Source organism: Musca domestica, unplaced genomic scaffold, assembly GCF_030504385.1.
Source record: "Musca domestica strain aabys unplaced genomic scaffold, Musca_domestica.polishedcontigs.V.1.1 107, whole genome shotgun sequence".
In the NCBI taxonomy this organism is placed as follows: Eukaryota; Metazoa; Arthropoda; class Insecta; order Diptera; family Muscidae; genus Musca; species Musca domestica.
Window position 1 is genome coordinate 221,883 of NW_026712125.1, and position 21,402 is coordinate 243,284.

Sequence of the window (21,402 nt, forward strand, 5' to 3'; positions counted from 1 at the left end):
GCTCTACGTCAAATAATGTGGGCTGTATCGTAATTTCAACAGACAGACAGACGGACAGAAAGACGGACAGACAGGCAGACAGGCAGACGGGCAGACAGACGGACAGCCAGGCGGACATCGTTAAATCGACATAGAATTTTATGCTGATTGTGAATATATATTTTATGGGGTCTACGACGAACATTTAAGGATGTTACAAACGGACTGACAAAGTTAATATAACCTCCTTTCCAAGGTGGAGGATATAAAAATTAAAGCAACAAAAATAAATATTTTTTAAAAGCCTTTGTGGGAGTTCTGATAAAGGTAATTAAAAAAAATACACGAGTACCTCTAGGAGTCCTGATAAAAAAAATATTCCCAAGAGTGTATGTTGGAATCCTGGTATTTCAAAAAGTCCACACAGTCACTTGTTGTAGTCCGGCTAAAAATATTCTCGAAAATCCTCAAAATTTGTTAGAAGTCCTGGATAAAAAGTAGGTATAAATCTACAAATCTTTGGTAGAAATATTCCTCTAAAAGTTCTCCAGCTTTTATAAGGGAGCTAGTAAAACAATTTTAAATTTTTTCAACCTTTTTACAATTCTCGGTAAAAATGTCATAAAAAATCATCAGGCTTCGGCAGGAATCCTATTAAAAAATACTGGAATTAATAGAAGTTCTAGAGATTTTGTAAAAGATCCTGATCGAAGTAATTTTAGAAATACACAAGTCCTTGTTAAGCATTCTGGAAGAAATATTCTCAGGAGCTTTACAGAAGTCCTGGCTTTCTTGAAGGTTCAAGAGAGTTTGTTGGCGTTTTGCGGAAACTCTTTTCCAATATCCTCAAACCTCTGCAGAATTCCTGGTAAAAATGCTGGCACATATCTACGAATCTTTGATAGAAATATTTAAAAAAATCTAATAAAACATAAATCTAAAATTCTTCGAGCCTTCTGAGAATTCCTAGGAAAAATATTCGAAAATTTTCGCAGATCTCTAAGGGTATTGATAAAAATATCAAAAAAAAGTCCACTATCCTCTGCGGTAGACCTGGTAAAACCAACCAAGTTTGGACCTAATTGAAACTCCCTTCGAAAGATATCGTGCGCATGAGCCAGCAGATAGCCAGACATGCAGACGGACGAACGTCGCTAGATCGACTCCAAATGTCCTGAAATGGATTTTGACCAAACAGACTTAGGGTCTAAAGCCCTGACAAGATTTTTTTGAATAAGTGGAATCAAATGGATTTTTTCTAAGGAAGGGGCAACAAAAATGAACCTTTTTAAAAGATGTTTCCGTGTGGTACTAAAAGATACCTATAATTTAAATTTTTTAAGCCATTGAGTAGGTACTAGGTTCCAATATATATATTTTTTTTTATTTTAATTTTGTATATTATGATTTACACAAGGATTCGTGTGAGTTTTTTTTGTATAGGTACCCTTTCTCAAAGAATCGCATTTTACCTTTTTCAGCGAAGAAGTACGGCCTGGAACCTTGCCTCATAAAAATCATGCTCTAAAATATTTTTATATATTTATTTTTTAAAGTATGAAATATTTTCTATTTTTGTAACATCTGCAAAAGTTGTCCACATTCCTCATTGCAAAGTGTCACAAAAAACTCAATTTGAACTTGCCACAAAAAAATCGATTTCCAAACTTCAATTCGTCGCCACATTCCACTTGAATTGTCGGCCTCTCAAAGCTGCAAATCATCGATGTCATTTTCTTAGAGATCTCAAACTTCAAACTTCATGTGGAACTGTATTCATAGATTTTGCGAAATTCCAAAATGTTTGCCAATCGAATATTCGTTTTTTTTTTTTTTTTTTGAAAAACATGTTCGCATTCTAAGCGGCCTGAAATTTGAATATGGCCGGCCAGTTGCTGTGGCAACTTGTCGGCAGCGAAATACGTGCCGCTCTAACACCCGACTGGGGATTGTTGCAAACAAATGAATAGCAAAAAAGAAAAACAGAACAGAAAAAATGCCACCAATCAGCCGTGGCAATGCAAAGCTAGAAAACAAGTCATGAAAACGAGAAACCCAGAAGAACAACAACAAAAATGTGTTACCAAATCAGGTTGGTTGGTTGGTCGGTCGGTGGCTGCTGCTGCTGCTGCTGCTGCACGACGTTCGTTTACAGTTTTTGTGTTTTTCAAAACGCCACCATCGCCTCATAACGGCGTTAGAAGTGGTGCAAGATGCCAGACAATAACAAGAAAATGTTAGCGCAAAAATGGGCAGTGAGGAATAGAGGGAGAGGGGGAAAGAGGCGTGGAAAGGGGGTACAGGGAAATGCTTTTGAATTGAAAAAAATAAGAATTACCAGAAGGAATTAAGAAAACAATCCATTTTTATGAGGACAGTTATTATTGGGTACCAATACCGAATACCAACCTGTCCGTCTTTGGAAATCACTCTAGCTTCCTAACGAAACGAAGTAGGTTGATAAAATTGTACTCAAACGTATATTATGTCTGCAGACTGCAGTACTTTTTGGTATTGAAAATGGGGCATGTAGGTCCAATTTTTGGTATAGCCCACATATAACGGCACCTCCCGATATTCGGTATTTTGATGATTTTAGCGACATTATTCACCGGAATTGTTTCAAATATGATATTTGAAGTTCGTAGTGGTTCTACAGCCTAAGACAAAAAAATGTCTGTGCAGGTCCACGTCTTCGTATAACCACCATATAATGGTACCTCCCGATATTCGGTATTTTAATGATTTTAGCGACAATATTTACCGGATTTTTTTCAACTTTGGTATTTTAAGTTCCTAATGGATACTACAGCCTAAGACATAAAATTGTCCGTGCAGGTCCACGTCTTCGTATAGCCTCCATATAACGGTACCTCCCGATATTCGGTATTTTGATGATTCTAACGACATTTTTCACCGATTTTTTTTAAGTTTCGCATTTGAATATTGTAATGGTTTATGACAAAAGTTGCCTATGCAGGTCCACGTCATCGTATAGACCTTAATATAACGGCTACATTCGGTATTTTTAAGATTCTTAACGGATTTTTTTTTTTTTTTTTTTTTTTTTTTGAAAATTACCAAATTCGTTCCAAATGTTGGAGGGTATTCAAAGTTCGGCCCGGCCGAAATTACAGCTTTTTTACTTTTTTTTGCACTCATACAAGATCTGCTGTGAAGATGGGATATATGAGTCCACTCCATCTGGTATATCTCTCACAATGGGTCAAAGTTTTGAATAATCAAAACGATTATAAAATCCGAAATAAGGGTCCGATTCTATCCGGACTTGACACAACTTAATATTTCTACCAACACAAGATGAGTTGTAAAGATGATAGAGATCGGACCATTCTTTCTGGTACCTTCCCTACAAAAGGTATTAAATTTTGAATATCCCTAAAGCTCATAAAACGCGAAATTAACATTCGAATCAATTCAGACTTGGCACTTCACAATATTTCCACCAACATAAGATCTGTTATAAAAATGGTGGAGATCGTACCATTTCTTCCGATACTTCCTACACAAAGGTTCCAAATTTTTAATAACCAAAACTATCATAAAATCCGAAATAAGCATCCGATTCTCTTCATATTTCACACATCCCATTATTTTTACTAACACACGATCTGTTGTGAAGAGGGAATAAATCGGTCCACTCCTTCTGGGGTACCTCCCCACAAATGGATACAATTTTGAATAACCAAAACGATCAAAAAATCCGAAATGAGCATCCGTTTTTCTTCATATTTCACACATCACAATATTTTTATAAATCCAAGGTCGGGTGTGAAGATGAAATGTGTCGGTCCAATCCCTTTGGTACCTTCCCCACGAAGGGTCAAAGTTTTTAATAACCGAAACGATTGAAAAAATCCGAAATAAGCATCCGATTCTCTTAATATTTCACTTATCCCATTATTTCTACTAACACACGATCTGCTATGAAGAGGGAATATGTCGGTCCACTCCTTCTGGGGTACCTCCCCCACAAAAGGGTCAAATCGCATAGGGTCAATTGGGCACGAAAAAATTTGACTTACCTTAAGAAGGAGGGATCCTGTAAATGATTCAGGGTGAAAATATCCAATTCCTTGGGAAATGCACAAAAAGGTACCACTCAGGAAATGTACCAAACCATTATGCTGTCTTTGGGATGGTACTAAAAATTGTCCTCCATAAAGAATTGCTATTAAAAGTAGCCTTTATTTGAAAAAATCTCCTTTCCCAAACAAAACCCCATCAACCACAAACAAAAGACTTAAGACACAAACTTGTTGCAGTCAACCCCGAGAGAGAGAGAGAGAGAGAGAGAGAGAGGAAAAGAGAGAGAAGGAAAGAGAGAGAGAGAGAGAGATAGGTAAATTGTCGTTTTAAATAGAGAGTTTTCGTGAGCTATCCTATCATATCTTGAGAAAAGTTTCCAAAAGCTACCTTTATTTGGAGATGATTACAAAAAAGTACGCTTTCTATAGGAAAATGTAAAAAGTATCACTTCTTCTGTATCACAGGTACCTTTGTGTACTAAAAAGTACAAATTTGCCTTGTCTTTGGAAGGAGGTATCCTGCCAATGATTCAGGATAAAAATCTCCTCTCTTTGTGGAAAAGAATACTAAAATGTACCCAATTCTTTGGAAACTTGGAAATAGTACCAAAAAGTACCATCAAGGAAATGTACCAAAACATTATGCTGTCTTTGGGATGGTATTAAAAATTGTCCTCCATAACGAATGGCTATTAAAAACTAGCCCTTATTTAAGAAAATCTTCTTTCCCAAACAAAACCCCCCTAACCACAAACAAAAGACTTAAGACACAAACTTGTTGCAGTCAACCCAGAGAGAGAGAGATAGGTTAATTTTTGTATTTTTCCTTTAACTCCTCTCCCACCAAATATGTTAAAAATAGTGACTTTTTATGAGCTATCCCATCACATCTTGAGAAAAGTTACCAAAAGCTACCCCTTATTTGGAGATGATTACAAAAAAGTACCCTTTCTACAGGAAAATGTACAAAATATCACTTCTTTTGTAGAAAAAGTACTAAAAATCACACAGGTACCTTTGGGTACTAAAAAGTAGAAATTCGCCTTGTCTTTGGAAGGAGGAATCCTGCCAATGATTCAGGATAAAAATCTCCTCTCTTTGTGGAAAAAAATACTAAAAAGTACCCAATTCCTTGGAAACTTTGAAAAAGTACTAAAAAGTACCATTCCGGAAATGTACCAAAACATTACGCTGTCTTTGAGATGGTATTAAAAATTGTCCTCCATAAAGAACGGTTATTAAAAACTAGCATTTATTCAAGAAAATCTTCTTTCCCAAACAAAACCCCCCAACCACAAACAAAAGACTTAAGACACAAACGTTTTGCAGTCAACGCCAAGAGAGAAAGAGAGAGAGAAAGATAAGTTAATTTCTTTTCTCTCATCTCCTCCCCCACCAATGGGTACTAAATAGTGACTTTTCATGAGCCATCCTATCATATCTTGAGAAAAGTTACCAAAAACTACCCGTTATTTGGAGACGATTACAAAAAAGTACCCTTTCTACAGGAAAATGTACAAAATATAACTTCTTTTGTAGAAAAAGTACTAAAAATCACACAGGTACCTTTGGGTACTAAAAAGTGGAAATTCACCTTGTCTTTGGAAGGAGGTATCCTGCCTATGAATCAAGGTAAAAATCTCCTTTCTTTGTGGAAAAGAATACTAAAAAGTACCCAATTCCTTGGAAAGAGTACCAAAAAGTACCATCAAGGATATGTACCAAAACATTACTCTGTCTTTGGGACAGCTATTAAAAATTGTCCTCCATAAAGAATGGCTATTAAAAACTAGCCTTTATTTAAGAAAAACTCCTTTCCCAAACAAAACCCCATCAACCACAAACAAAAGACTTAAGACACAAACGTTTTGCAGTCAACCCCAAGAGAGAGAGAGAGAGAAAAATAAATTTATTTCTCTCTCTCTTCTTTTTTTTTCCTCCCAAAAGGGAAAAACCATTTCACCTGTCACCGTTTTAACCCCAAAAAAAATTATTAAATTTTTATGTGCATAAATTACAAAGCAACTCGCGGAAAATAATATCTATAAATATTCATAACCAAACCTAAGCGCCCCTGGGGCACAATTCAAAACCCAACGAAAATAACCTTTCCGAAAAATTAAGGCAGGCGAAAAAAGACCCAACCCAATCCGGTGGCAAAACACAGCAGGAAAAGCACTTCGCTGATAATGATGAGCAACAACAATAATAAAAACAACGAGGCAAAAAAACAACGAAAATTAAACAATTTCATACCCGTTGGTGTTGGCAAATTCGTTACACTTGCCTTAAACTGGGTCAGTCTTGTCAGCCAGGCTGCCTACCTGGCAGTCACTCTGCCAGTCAGTCAGTCATTCAGCAAAACACAGACTACCAGCCTCAAGCATCAAGAAGCTACAGCCAAAAAAACAAAAATAATATTTTCATATCACAAAAATGCAATTCATAGCCAGTTCCTCTCTCTCTCTCCTGCTCTCTCTACTCCTCTCACTGCATCTCCCTACCACCGTTCTCTTAATACCCAACATTTTTGTGAAAAACCAAAATGTGCGAAAAGTTGTTTATTTTTTTGCAAACCTAACAAATGATAAGCATCTTTATTTGGCCGGCATGGCTGGCTAACAGAGCAGGTAAGCTTGTTTTAGCCGTTTTTGCTCAGTTTTTTATTTTTTTCCTCCTTTTTTCATTTCACTTGGTGGTAATTGCTTTTTGTTTGGCCAACTTGTATTGCAGCTAACCACCAGGGTTTAGTAGGAAGTCATGCTGATAATTTGAGTAATAACAACAACTGAAGAATAAATTCAAACAATTGTTTTACAGCAACTACAACAAGAACAACTAAATTATTTAATGGTAAATTATAAACATGGTAAGCAATTTTTTTTTTGGAAGAAGGCCTCCAAAGGTCTTCAAAATATGAAGAGATTTCCAAAAACCCTTCCACATGTCTTCTATCGACAGGGAGTCTTCTAATGGTCTTCTATCCATTGAAACCCCTACAAAGGTCTCCCCTATCATATACAGGTTGAGATGAAAAAAACTGCAACCAACTTCAGACTGATATCATATCCAAGCCACTCGTCCGACAGCTGTTAGAATTCCATTCCAGTGACAGCTCATTATATTTTTTACAAGGGTACCAAAGCATTTTAGTGAGAATTTTCCAGAAAAAAAAGTTATTCGAAAAGTACAAAATAGTAATAAATTTGGTATTGGGTGAAGGGATAGAGCTGGAATTCTCAGATTTAATATTGAGGTCTCAATTGGCATGGAAATGTGAACTATAATTGTACGAAAAGTACTAAATGGTACTAACTTTGGTATAGGATGAAGAAATAGACATAAAATCTTCAAATCTGATATTGAGGTCTCTGTTGATATCTGGAATTGAGATATGGGGGTGGTTTTGGAAACGTGTACTATATTTGGACGAAAAGTCCTAAATGGAACTAAATTTGGTAATTAGTGAAGGGATAGTGCTGGAATCCTGAAATTTGATATAAATGTCAATGTTGATGTCTGTCATTGAGAGTAGGAGCTGGTTTTGGAAATTAACCCATTAGTGGACGAAGTTCCCTGAGCACTATCTTTAAGCGATTTACACCAATTACAAATAAAAATGGTCTAGTTAATTTGTTTTAAAAATAATTTATTCAAAAAAGCTTATGGTTTTGGAGTTATGGACCGTCCCTTATAAGGGACGCTGCGCATTGGGTACACTTGGCTTATGATATTCCTTAAAGCAATTTTTAGGGTGGAGACCTTTGTCACACTTCTTACAAGTAAAGTTAGACTTTTTGCCGCATAATCCACAGCGTTTATCTGTTTTTGAATATTCAATAATGTGGTTTCTGCCATCATATCTTGTATCTGCAGTGACATTGCTATTGCGCAAACCTCTTGATGCTGGGGTACCATACGATTCCAGATATGATGTTGCAATTTAGAAGAGTTGAACATGCCGCATCATTGGGATGTAACTTCTTCATTAACAACCATGCATTCACTACTGACCATCAAGAAAATATGCAAATATGGGCCACCACCATCAGTATCTTCATCAGTATCTGCACCATCTATTGGTGGGATCGCGTAAATTTCAATGTCGTGCAACTCATTATCGCCAATAACATCCAATTCAGTCAGTATTTCAGAAACTGTAAGTCTGCACATATAAGATTCATTACTCAATCAGTGGATTACAATTGTACTACGGGCGCAGTGTCCCTCTTAGGGGACGTTGCATTCATAGTCACTTTATGCACGTGTCACAACAATTTATTTTATTTTTTGGGCATAAACTAGTATATTACACTAACTTACAAATAACAATACAAACACAATCATAAATATTCACAGAATCATAACTTTATTGAAATTTTATTTGCCCAGCTCGAGATTTTTGTTTTTTCACAAATTGGTTTTCCATATTTTGCACAAAATACAACACACAACTCGCAAGAAATTAAATTAATGGGATAGAACATAATTCGTTGGAGTGTCAGTAACGGCATAGCCTACTTGTTTACAAAAAAAGCGAGTATTGGAAAGTGCTACAGTGCAAAATGTGAGAGTCCCTTATAAGGGACACTGCCCACTAATGGGTTAATACTTTGAACGTACGAAAAGTGCAAAATGTCCCCAAAATTTGGCGTCGAGGTCCCTGTTGCTGGCTAGGGTGGAGAAAAGGAAAGTATGGCAAGAAATCTGGGATTGGATCTTAGAATAAAGCTTGAATTCTAAAATTTGATATAGAGGCTTGAAAAAGTATTTAAAAAAATTATGTTTTGATGGAGACTTCAGAAAATTGTTTACCAAAAATTACCCATGTTTTATTAAGGCTTTAAATAAAAATTTTTAAATAAATTCGTGTTCTTGTGAAAACTTCAGAAAATATTTAAAAAAATCAAAATTTGTTGGAATGTTTAGAAAATAATTTTGAAAAAAAAAAACAAATTTTTGGTGGATGTTTTAAAAAATATTTAAAGCAAAAAATCAACGTTTTTAATATTTTATAGTTTTTATATTTTAAAAATCATATTATTTTCGGAGACTCAAAAAACAATTTTTTCCAATAAAACCACGATTTATTATTCGTCTGAAGCAGTTTGTCAAAAAAATTGAGATTTTAAAATCCAAGATTTGTGAAGGGCTTTTTTGAAATAAAAAAACAAGTTTTGATGGAGACTTCAAAATATATTTTCCAAAAATTACCAACGTTTTTGTGAAAGACTTTTTTTCTTTTAAAAATCCCCATTCTTTTGGAAGCTTCACAAAATATTTAAAAAAAATCATATTTTTTAGATATTTTAAAAAATCTTTAAATTAAAAAAGTAACGTTTTGTTAAAAGTTTGAAAAAATATTTTAAAAAACAAATTTTTTTCGGAGACTCAAAAAAATATTTTCCAAAAAACCCACGATTTGTGGTGCGTCTGAAAAAGTTTTTAAAAAAAAATATATAACATTTAAAAAATCTAAGATTTGTGAAGGGCTTAAAAATGTATTTTGAAAAAAAAAATATCTTTTGGCGGAGACTTGAAAAAATATTTTTTTAAAAACTACTAACGATTTCTGAAAAACTTCAAATAAAAATGTTTAAATAAGTCCGCGTTGTTTTGGAAGCTTTAGAACATATCTAAAAAATAACTTTTTTTTGGAGTGTTTAAAAAATAATTTTGTAAAAAAATTTTTTTGGTGAATGTTTTAATAAATAAATAAAAAAATCAACGTTTTGTTAAGAGTTTGAAAAAATATTTAAAAAAAACTAGTTTTTTCGAAGGTTCAAAAAATATGTATCTTCCAAAAACCCACGCTTTGTGATTCGTCTCAAGCAGTTTAAAAAAATAAGATTTTAAAATCCAAGATTTACGAAGGGCTTGAAAATGTAATTAAAAAAAATATGTTTTGTCGGAGACTTCAAAAAAAATTCCAAAAATTACCAACGTTTTTGTGAAATACTTCAAATATTTTTTTTAATAAATTCGCGTTCTTGTGGAACCTTCAGAAAATATTAAAAAAAAAATTTTAAAAAATAGTTAAATTAAGAAATAAACGTTTTGTTAACAGTCTGAAAAAATTTTTTAAAATTTAATTAAATTTTTTTTCAAATTAAAGAAAAAATATTTTCTAAAAACACATCATTTGCGGTGCATCAGAAACAGTTTTTTAAAAAAATTTTAACTTTTAAAAAACCCAAGATTTGTAAAGGGCCGGAAAACTACTTTAAAAAAAGTCAAGTTTGGAAGGATACTTCAAAAAAATTTTCATAAAATTGCCAAAGTTTTGTGAAAGACTTTAAACAATTTTTCTGGTGGAAGTTTTACAAAATATTTAAAAACAATCAAATTTTTTTGTTTTAAAAAATAATTAAACTAAAAAATCGTCGTGTTGTTAAGAGTTTGAAGAAATATTTTAAAAAATATTTTTTTTGGAGACTCAAAAAAATATTTTGCAAAAAAACCCACGATTTGCGGTTCGTCTGAAACAAGTTTGATGGAAACTTCAAAATATATTTTCCAAAAATTTTTTTATGGATGTATTAAAAAAAATAAACTAAAACATCAACATTTTGTTAAGAGTTTGAAAAAATATTTTAAAAATCAAATTTTTCTAGGAGACTCAAAAACAAAAATATTTTCCAAAAAAAAAAACACGATTTGTGGTTCGTCTGAAACAGTTTTTTTGAAGAAATGAAATTAATATTTTGTGGGTTTTTGTAGAAAGATTACAATTTGATGATTGATAAGAATAAATGAAAAAATCTACTTTTTGATACCTTCAAAAAATTGTTTTTAAAAATATTCAAAAAAAATGTTTTCTTTAAAAATATTAAAAAAAATATTTTTATTTGGTCACCTTTAAAAATCATTTGAGAATCTTTCTGTAAAACACCATTTGACGATATATTTTTTCTTTTTTATTAATTACTTTATTCTTCCCATTACCCACCGTAAACAAGCCATTAAAGCTCATTAGCTTGTAGAACAATTTTACGAGGGAAAATTTCCTCAAGAAGTTGCACGAAAAAACAACAGCCAAATAGAATTTAAATTAGACCAACTGCTGCGGTAAAGATTACAATCTAATCTCTTCTGGGCTGTGGCTTTACGATTTATGCGAGAAAAGTTGAAGACTAACAAAAAACAGAGCTGGGAAAGAGGCAACAAATTCACAAGCTTTGCTTTGAAATTAAAACGTGTGTTTTTTTTTTCTTTTTTGAGGAATGTTACGTTGCCCTTCCCTGCACCCCCCCCCCCCCTTCCTCGTTCCACTTTGAAATGCTTTGAAGTCGTTTTTCTTTATTAAATAATAATATGGTGTTAGTTTCCTTTATGCTTAGCTGACACTTCTTCACTTAGAGGCTCTTAATTTTTTATGAGCCAACAAAAAAATAAGGCAGAAAAAACAGCGATGAGCACTTCATGCTTGGCTGAGTTCCTAGTACAACCAACACCACCACCACCACCACCGCCATCGTCATCATCTTCAAAGTCAGCAGCGTTTGGTGTTCATTCACTTTTTTTCCAACTCTCCAGTTGGAAATTGAAATACGAAATAACTTAAATTTTTTAGTAAACACCAATGTCAAGGTTGTTCACAGCCAACCAAAAAAAGAGAGCAACAACAACAACAAATACCAGAACATGGATGAATGAACCATATAGACCGGCAAATGGAGGAGGAGGGCTTTTTTGGGAGTACTCCCAAAATTAGTTGCTCGTGTGAGCGATTTATTAAAAGGGAGGTAATAAATTTGCTGGATGAGATTTTTGACCCTCTTTTTTCCTGTGAAGAGGCAGGTGGAGTACCAAAAGTCATGCCAATAAATTCCAAAAATTATGAAAATTTGATTTGAGAGGGGGAAGGGGGGTTGGAGTTATTTGCAGCCATTGTGAGATCATTTTCATGATGCCATGTTGGGAAAATCGCGATATTCAAATTAATAACAATTTTGCATTAGTTTATTTTATGGCAAATTTGCATCATCGCCAGGGGCGTAGCTCATCACTTTTTTCAAAAAAAAGGGACTGGGAAGAAAAATTCCCTCAAAAAATTTTTAAAAATTTGCACAAATTCTCTTGATGTAAAAAAATTGCACCCAGAGGTTTGAAGGCTGCTTTAGCTCCCACTTTCTATTTTTTTAGGTTGGATCTACACCCCTGCAAAAAATATTTAATAAAAATAGTCTCTAAGACAAATCAAATATTTCATGTATTTCGAAATATGCCAACAAAACTATGACTCATAAAAATACAACAACAACAAAAAAAACAACAATAACTACAACGAAACAGGTTTTCGATTAAAATAGCAACACCAGCACGAATGATATGATGGAGAATAATTAAAAAAAAAAAAATCAGGCGACCCTAACTTTTTGATATCCTAAACCACAATGCATACAGGGTGAGATGAAAAAAATCTGCAACAACGTCAAACGCCATAATTTTTAGATTTTTTTAAAATTTTATTGAATGAAAGCAAAACATGTCGGAAATAGTATCAAATTTTAGAATAAGTTTAGATTTGTTCGAATTGGTCATCTTTGGCACGAATTATGGCCTTCAAAAGGCCAATGAAACCGTCACACGCTGCCGCCAAATGTTGCTCTGCGGTATTTTGACCCATTCCCGGCGAAGCGCTTGTCTGAGGTATTTTTTAGTGCCAACCTTGTTTTCCAAAATACTTCAGACACAATAGTCCAACGGATTGGTAGCCGAAGATTTTAGTGGACATGGTGTGCGCTGGAACTGAGTGCGATGGTGCTGCATCCTGTTTTAAATGTTCAAGGTCTGCGGCCAAAATGTTTTGCGTGTCCAAGGCTTTAATACACCCTCCAGAATATTTTTTTGCGATAATATTCGGCATTGATTCTGATCGATTAATATGAGCGGAGAGCGACCATCGGCTGTTATGGCGACCTACACCATCACCATGGCCGGCCAGCGCTTGAGTTCTGGTGACCAACCGAACCGAAGGTGCACATTTTCAGCTGACCTCTTTGGCAAGTAGACACGATCATTTTGTTTGTTCACATTGTTCGGCAGGACAACGAATGTTTTCTCATCGGACACCACCAAACCAAATTCGGTAGCTCGCCACTTTCGGCCAAGCGAACAACTCTTTAGCTCTTTTGAGTCTATTTTCTTTCTGTTGCGGTTCTTGAACTCTGGAATTTCAATGGCTTTACCCCCCGAGCTCATTTTTCAATACTTGCCGAATGGAATGTTTCGTTATGTTCTGTTCAGCTCACTAGCCATTCTTTGGCCACTGCGACGCGGCGGGTTTCGATCTTTACTTTTCGAACCATTTCTGCTGATGTTGCTGTTTTCTTCCGTCCACTTCCTTGACGTCGGGCTACGCTACCACGAGCGATGGAACGAGATACCAAAGATGTATTCACATTTAAATGCTGGAGTGCTTCGATAGCTCCGAGAGTTACATCTGGTTTTCCAGCCAAATATAAAGAAATCATACTATCACGCTTGAATTCCGAACACGAATAACTTTTTTTCTGGAATATTCTCACCAAAATGCTTCTGGTTAGTTTGGTTGCTTTTTGAGCTGTCACTGGAAAGATTTCAACAGCTGTCGGACAAGTGCATTAGAAATAACAGCAGTCTGAAGTTGGTTGCAGTTTTTTCATCTCACCCTGTATATATTCTTGATCAGCATAAAATTCTATGTCGATTTAGCGATGTCCGTCCGTCTGGGGAAATCACTCTAGCTTCCGAACGAAATGAAGTAGGTTGATAAAATTTTACTGAAATGTATATTATGTCTGCAGGACTTTTGGTATTGAAAATGGGCCATGGTGGTCCTCGTTTTGGTATATCACCCATGTAAAGGCACCTTCCGATATTCGGTATTTTTCGGATTTAAGCGACATTATTCACCGGAATTGTTTCAAATTTGGTATTTAAAGTTCTCTATGGATACTACAGCTTATGACGGAAAATTGTCTGTACAGGTCCACGTCTTCGTATAGCCCTCATATAACGGTACCTCCCGATATTCGGTATTTTGATGATTTTAGCGACATTATTTACCGGAATTGTTTCAAATTTGGTATTTGAAGTTTGTAATGGGTACTACAGCCTATGCCTAAAAACTGTCTGTATAAGTCCACGTCTTCGTATAGCCCCTACCACCAGATATTTGGTATTTTGGTAAATTTGGTATTTGAAGTTCTCAATGGATACTACAGCCTAAGACAGAAAATTGTCTGTGCAGGCCCACGTCTTCGTATAGACCCCATATAACTGTACCTCCCGATATTCGGTATTTTGATGATTGTAGCGACGTTATTAAGCGGATTTGTTTGAAATTTGGTATTTGTATTTCGTAACGGATACTACAGCCTATGCCTAAAAACTGTCTGTATAAGCCTACGTCTTCGTATAGTCCCTACCACCAGATATTCGGTATTTTGATGATTTTAGCGACATTATTCATCGGAATTGTTTCAAATTTGGTATTTGAAGTTCTCAATGGATACCACAGCCTAAGACAGAAAATTGTCTGTGCAGGTCCACGTTTTCGTATACCCCCCATATAACGGTACCTCCCGATATTCGGTATTTTGATGATTTTAGAGTCATTATTCACCGGAAAAAATACAAATTTTGATGGAGACTTCAATAAATATTACCGAAAATTACCGCATTTTTTGAATATTTTAAAAAATATTTAAATTAAAAAAGACAAACAAAACGTTAAGAGTTTTAAAAAAATATTTTAAAAATCAATTTTATTCGGAGATTCAAAAAAAATAGTTTCCAAAAAAAACCCACGAATTGTGGTTCGTCTGAAGAATGTCCAAGATCTGCGGCCAAAATGTTTTGCGTGCCCAAGGCCTTAATACACCCTCCAGAATATTTTCGATAATTCCATTATATTCGGCATTGGTGGTTGGTGGTTCGTCTGAAGCAGCATTTCAAAAAAAAAATACTATTTTAAAATCCAAGATTTGTGAAGGGCTTGAAAAAGTTTTTTGAAAAAAAAATCAAGTTTTGACGGAGACTTCAAAAAATATTTTTCAAAAATTACCCACGTTTCGTGAAAGACTTCAAATAATTTTTTTTTAATAAATCCGCGTTCTTGTTGAAGCTTCACAAAATATTTAAAAAAAAAATAACATTTTTTGGATGTTTTAAAAAATATTCAAATTAAAAAAGTTACGTTTTGTTAAGAGTTTGACAAATTATTTTAAAAATCTATTTTTTTTCGGAGACTCAAAAAAACAATTTTCCAAAAAACCACGATTTGTGGTTCGCCTGAAGCTCTCTTTTTTTTTTTTTTGAAAACTGTGAAATTCGTTCCAAATGGTGGAGGGTATTCAAAGTTCGGCATGGCCAAACTTATAGCTTTTTTACTTGTCTTTTTTTATATTTTTCCAAAATTTTCCAAAATTAGCAAATCAAAAAAAATCTAAAATCCACTTACCCTTTCTCCTCTGTGTTGATGTTGCGAAAATAAAAAACTGCCCGGAAAATTATGATTTTCAATTAAATCCAGCTGAGATTTTCCAATTGAAATCTATGTTGGCTGTTGATTTTTTTATGATGTGTTTGGCAATGCTGGCTGCTGGTAAATTCCCCAACAATCAGCCAGCCATTCGTTAAGGCTTTTATGCAGACAACAGCCTGATATCTTGACTTATTTGAGCGAAGGGGGGAGACGGACTACGATGAGAGAGTGGGCAGGCTGCTGGCAAGTTAGGCTTAGGATTTTGAGGCTCTCTGCCTTATAAATACTTCCTTGTTGCGGGGTGAATAGGCTTTTTCAGTTTTGTTGTCGGTTTTTTGTTGATTGTATTTTTTTTTCGACTGGTAGGCTGTCTGGCTGGCTAGCGGGATATCGCTGATCTTTGTTGACGTTTTAGGTTGATATTTGTTTTTTCGATTTTTTTTTTATTTCATTTGCTTTTCTGAGAGTCTGAGACCCGTTTTTTAGGTTATTATTACTTTTGTGGTTATTTTTGTAGGCCTCTTTTTGGATTCATTCAAAAACACACAAAATCTGCAAAAAAATGTCACCAAGAAGAAAAAAATGAAAACACAAAAACATTCAAAAAACTTGTTTCACTTCACTTGGAATTCCAGCAGCTAGCGGGTCATAACGGCGGCGCTATGCGTTATGCCAGATTCAAAAGAAACAAAAAAACAACAGATTTTCAACTAAAAAATATTTTTGAATTTTTTATTCAAATATTTTTTATGTCTAGGAATTTGATTGGATTGCTTCGATTTGTTTTTATTTTTTTTTTATTTTTTTATATTTATTTTTTTTTTTTGGTTGCTTAGTTTGGTTTGACTTGACTTGACTTGGCCTCTTAAGGTTTCTTGAAAAACTTGTTAGTATCTTTATTCAATTTTTTATTATTTATTATTTATTGATATTGTTGTTGTTGTTGTTGTATTTGTTATTTCTGAGCTGTTAGATTGTAAATTTTTGTCGTTGTGAATATGAATTTTTTTTCTTTGTAAAATTATTTTTTTTTTTGTTTTGCAAAAGGTTAGAGACCGCACGTTTTTCATGTTGTTTAATTTAAGGCGAAATTGATTTTTTTTTTTCATTAATAAATTATTTTTAATAAATTCACTTAAAATTTAATTGTTTTTTATTAGTTTATTTAAAAAAAAATATGAGAATACACCCACTTTTTTTGTAACAAATGGTGGCCCATGTGGAAATTTTTATAATATTGATGCTAATTTTTTCTTGATATATAATGGAAATATAGATTTCTTTTCTTTAGAGGCCTATACTGAAATTTGATCTGGAATAATTCTTCCTTTGACACATTCCCCAAAAAAATTTAAATTATAGGAGATTTTGATATAGAATGTAAAAGAGTTAAATAAGCAGTAAAAAACGTAAACACATAACCTTTCACTTGTAATATATAAATTTCATATGTAATTTTCTGAAAAACTACTAAGCCTAGACAAATAGTTTGTTCTGAGTCTTACAGTGAAATTTTGTGTGAAATATTTCCTCCTTTAGTTCTTTTTGACTAAAATGCAATTTTATGTTACTTTCAGGCGTCAACTCGAAAAAGGTCGGAGAAAAATTTATCAAAAAATTAGGAAATACTTTTTGCTTTTTTGGCAACATTGGGGCACATATTTTCCTAATATATATTGGAAATAGAGATTTATTTTCTTTGGTGATTTATAGTGAAATTTGATGAGGAATATTTTTGTCCTTGATATCATCCATCTAAAATGTTTATTTGTAGGAGAATTTTGCATAAACTCGCATTAAGCATAAAATGTGTTTTTTTTTTTCGCTTTTTTATTTTCGCGCTTTTTTGGCAACATTGAAACAAATATTTTCTTGATATATAATGAAAATAGAGATTTCTTTTCTTTGGTGACTTGTAGTGAAATTTGATGTAGAATATTTTTGTCTTTGACAGCAATATTCTAAAATGTTTATTTGTAGGAGAATAAAATGTTTATTTGTAGGCATAAAATGTATTTTTAATATTTAGGATTTTTGGCGTTTTTAGCAACATTGATGGACATATTTTCATGATATACAATGGATGTAGAGATTTCTTTTCCTTGGTGACTTGTAGTAAAATTTGATGTAGAATATTTTTGTCTTTGATAGCATCTTTCTAAAATGTTTATTTGTAGGAGTAATTTGCATAAACTCACATTAGGTATAAAGTGTGTTTTTATATTTAGGAAGTATTTTGGCGATTTTTTGGGAATATTGGTACAATAATTTTCCTGATATAGAATGGAAATAGACATTTCATTTCTTTTGTGACTTATAGTGAAATTTGATAAGGAATATTTTTGTCCTTGGCATTATCCTTCTATAATATTTCTTTGTAGAAGAATTTTGTAAAACCTTAAAATATGGACTTAACCATACAATGTATTTTTAAAATTGAAGAAATATTATCGCGTTTTTTTTTGGTAATATTGCGGCAAATATTTTTTAATATACAATGGACATAGAGATTTCTTCTCCATGGTCACTTATAGTATAATATGAATTTGATTCTTTGTTAAATTTATTTTTTTATTTTGCAAAAGGTTAGAGATCGCACGTTTTTCTTGTTGTTTAATTTAAAGCAAAATTATTTTTTTTTTTTCATTAATAAATTATTTTTAATAAATTCACTGAAAATTGATTTTTTTATTGATTTATTAAAAAAAAATGAGAATACACCCACTTTTTTTGTAACAAAAGTGGAACTTTTTATATAACTCATAGCTTGATTTAAAGAAGTAAGGGCAACTAGATTTTCAAAATTTTAAGAATGTTTCCTTATATAAAGGACTAATATAAGGATATGCCAGTGAAAAGCTTTTCAGTTCGATCAACTTATAAAAAAATTGAAGTCATTAGGAGAATTTTTTGAATATTTTTGAAAAAAAAAATTTTTTTCAAAGCCAAAAATCCTGAGTATTTTAAATTTTATTTTAAATTTAAAGCACTCAGAAGACATAGATTTTAAGGACGTTTTTTTAAAGGACCACCATAGTATGGGTATATTAAGTTTCTCATTCCATTTGTAACACCTCGAAAAATACATTTTAGACCCCACAAAGTATATATATTCTTCATCAGCATAAAATTCTATGTCGATTTAGCGATGTCCGTCCGTCTGTCCGTTCATGGAAAACACTCTAGCTTCCGAATGAAATGAAGTAGATTGATAAAATTTTACTCTCAAATATATTATGTCTTTTGGTATTGAAAATGGGCCATGTAGGTCCATGTTTTGGTATAGCACCCATATAACGGTACCTCCCGATATTCCGTATATTGATGATTTTTCCGACAATATTCATAGGAATTGTTTCAAATTTGGTATTTGAAGTTCGAAATGGATGCTACAGTCTGTGACAGAAAATTGTCAATGCAGGTCCACGTCTTCGCATAGCCGCCATATAACGGTACCTCCGGATATTCGGTTCTTTGTTGATTTTAGCGACATTATTCACCGTAATTCTTTCAAATTTGGTATTTGAAGTTCGAAATGGGAACCACAGTCTGTGACAGAAAATTGTCAATGCAGGTCCACGTCTTCGCATAGTCCCCATATAGCGTTACTGCTTTTTAACTTGTTCTTATCTCATCCAGTTAACCAAAAAAAATTTATCCGAAAAATTGAAAATTTTATTTTTTTTATTTATTTATTTATTTTTTTTTTTAAAATAAATTTTTTTTTAAATAATTTTTTAGAATCCCAAAATTTTTGCACGAAATTTGAATTTCGTCCTTGAATTCCCACATATTTTCTCAAAATTCGAATTTCGTCCCTGAATTCCCACATATTTTCTCGAAATTGGAATTTCGTTCTTGAACTCCCCAAATTTTTTCTTGAAATTTGAATTTCGTCCTTGAACTCCCAAAATTTTTTCTCGAAATTTGAATTTTGTCCTTGAATTCCCAAAATGTTTGCTCAAAATTCGAATTTCGTCCTTGAACTCTTGAACTCTGTTGCCTACTTTTCCATTGAAATGGGTTAATTTGAATCCTCAGAAGTAGCCATAATACCATTATTTTTTTATTTATTTAATTTCTTAATTTTTTTCTCACGAAATTCGAAATTTGTCCTTGAACTCCCAAAAATGTTTGCTCGAAATTCGTATTTCGTCCTTGAACTACCAAATTTTTGCTCGAAATTCGAATTTCGTCACTGAACTCTGTTGCCTACTTTTCCATCGAAAATGGGTTCTTTGGAGTCCTCAAAATTAGCCATAACTCTATTATTTTTTATTATTTTTTTTAATTTCTTAATTTTTCTCTCACATTTTCACTTTCTTTGATTTGATTTATATAATCTCTATTTTCCATTGGCACCCAATTTCACAAAAAAAAATTAAAAATTTCTAATTTTTTTTATTTCCGCGCCACAATAGCTGTTGTTTTGCAACTTCAATTTTGTCGTCGCGGATATGGCAGGCCATTAACGAAAATTACCCGACAATAATTTCTTTATTATTATTTGCAATTATTTTCGTTTGCTTTCTTTGGCTTTTTGTTTCTATTTCTTCTTGCTCTTCTTCTTGTTTTGGAGGGGTACTTTGGGGCACTTTCACTAACTAAAGCTGGTCTCCGTCTCCGATTATTTTTTTTTTTTTTTTTGTGACAAAAAGAATTTTTTTTTTTCAAATAAAACAAGAAGAAGTAATTTTCTTTTCCAAGCTATTGTCGAATTCCGAACATCATTCACAATAGAGTGGCTTGTTTTCAAAATTTCACTTTGGCCGCACGAAAATTTCTTGGAGATTTGAACATCTTTTCGCGTTTAAAGTCAAGGCGACAATGAACCTTTCACTTGGGATGCGAAAAAGAGAGAGATGTGGATGGCTGGCTGGTTTTTTGGATGGGATTGGATGGATGATTGGCTGACTGGCTGACTATGTGACTGGCTGTGATTTGTGGTCGTATCCCCACACACCGCTTGCTAGACTGCGTAAGTGGTCCGTTGTCACCCCATAGGAGAGTTTGGTTTTTCCTGTGTGTTCGTTTGTGTGTGTGTGTGTGTGTGTGTGTCCAACAATGTGATCGTCTGTCGCAAATCTATTTGCGCTTTAATTGATTTCAAATCACTCACGGGATTATTTTTACAAAAAAAAATCGTCTCTTTTTTTCCTGCAACGAGACAATTTAACCAAAAAATTCCTTCTGAAGTTCCGGGTTTAGTTTTTTTGCGCCCCGTTACAAAAAAAAACGGCAAAAATTTGGCCAGTGATCATGATTATCCAAAGGAATGCTGAGACAATTTTTTAAAACCCTCACAACGACAATGGGGGCCAAGTTGATTCAGAAAAAAAAATTGTAAATATTCGTAAAAATATTCGAAAATATTTTTTAAAAAATTTTCAGTATTTTTCGGCTCAAACCCTGTCAAGTAAAAATTCTCGGATTTTTTTAAAATCTTTTCAAGAGGCAGATATTTGTGGCTTGATTCCGAGAAATTAGTTATTACTTGGGGACGGACCCGGATTCCCGGATATTTGACCCAAAAGGGAGGGTACTAATGAAAATACCCATCCAACAAGTTGTCACATAATATCTACGACATCCTGAATCTTTTTAAATAACCGGCATTTTGTCGCAAATTTCGGGTCCGTCCCGAAAGAAAAAATATTTTCCCAGAATCAGGGTACAAATACCTCTGTAAAAAAAAATTAAAAAAAAATCCGACAGTTTTTACTACACTACGGTTGTTCCCATTTTTTTGGAATATGTATAAAATGTTTTTTATACCCTTAGTCATGTGGCTACAGGGGGTATATATCATTTGATACCGCCAAAATGTGCCTCATCGAAATAACGTTTTTCCTTTTCAGGACATTTAGAGTCGGTCTAGGAGGCATCCGATTTTGTCCAAACTTG

At 33.4% G+C, this 21,402-nt stretch overlaps 1 protein-coding gene across 1 annotated transcript in view; it reads right to left on the reverse strand.

The window, feature by feature from the left end:
- LOC101894789 (titin) overlaps positions 1-16,313 on the reverse strand; it is a 67,173-nt gene extending 50,860 nt beyond the window's left edge. Inside the window, exons 1-2 of the mRNA XM_059128788.1 lie at positions 16,122-16,313; positions 15,475-16,050 (exon numbers count right to left, since the gene is read on the reverse strand). The gene's annotated coding sequence lies outside the window, so the exon portion shown is untranslated. The remainder of the gene's footprint in view (positions 1-15,474; positions 16,051-16,121) is intronic.
- Between the last annotated feature and the right edge of the window lie 5,089 nt (positions 16,314-21,402).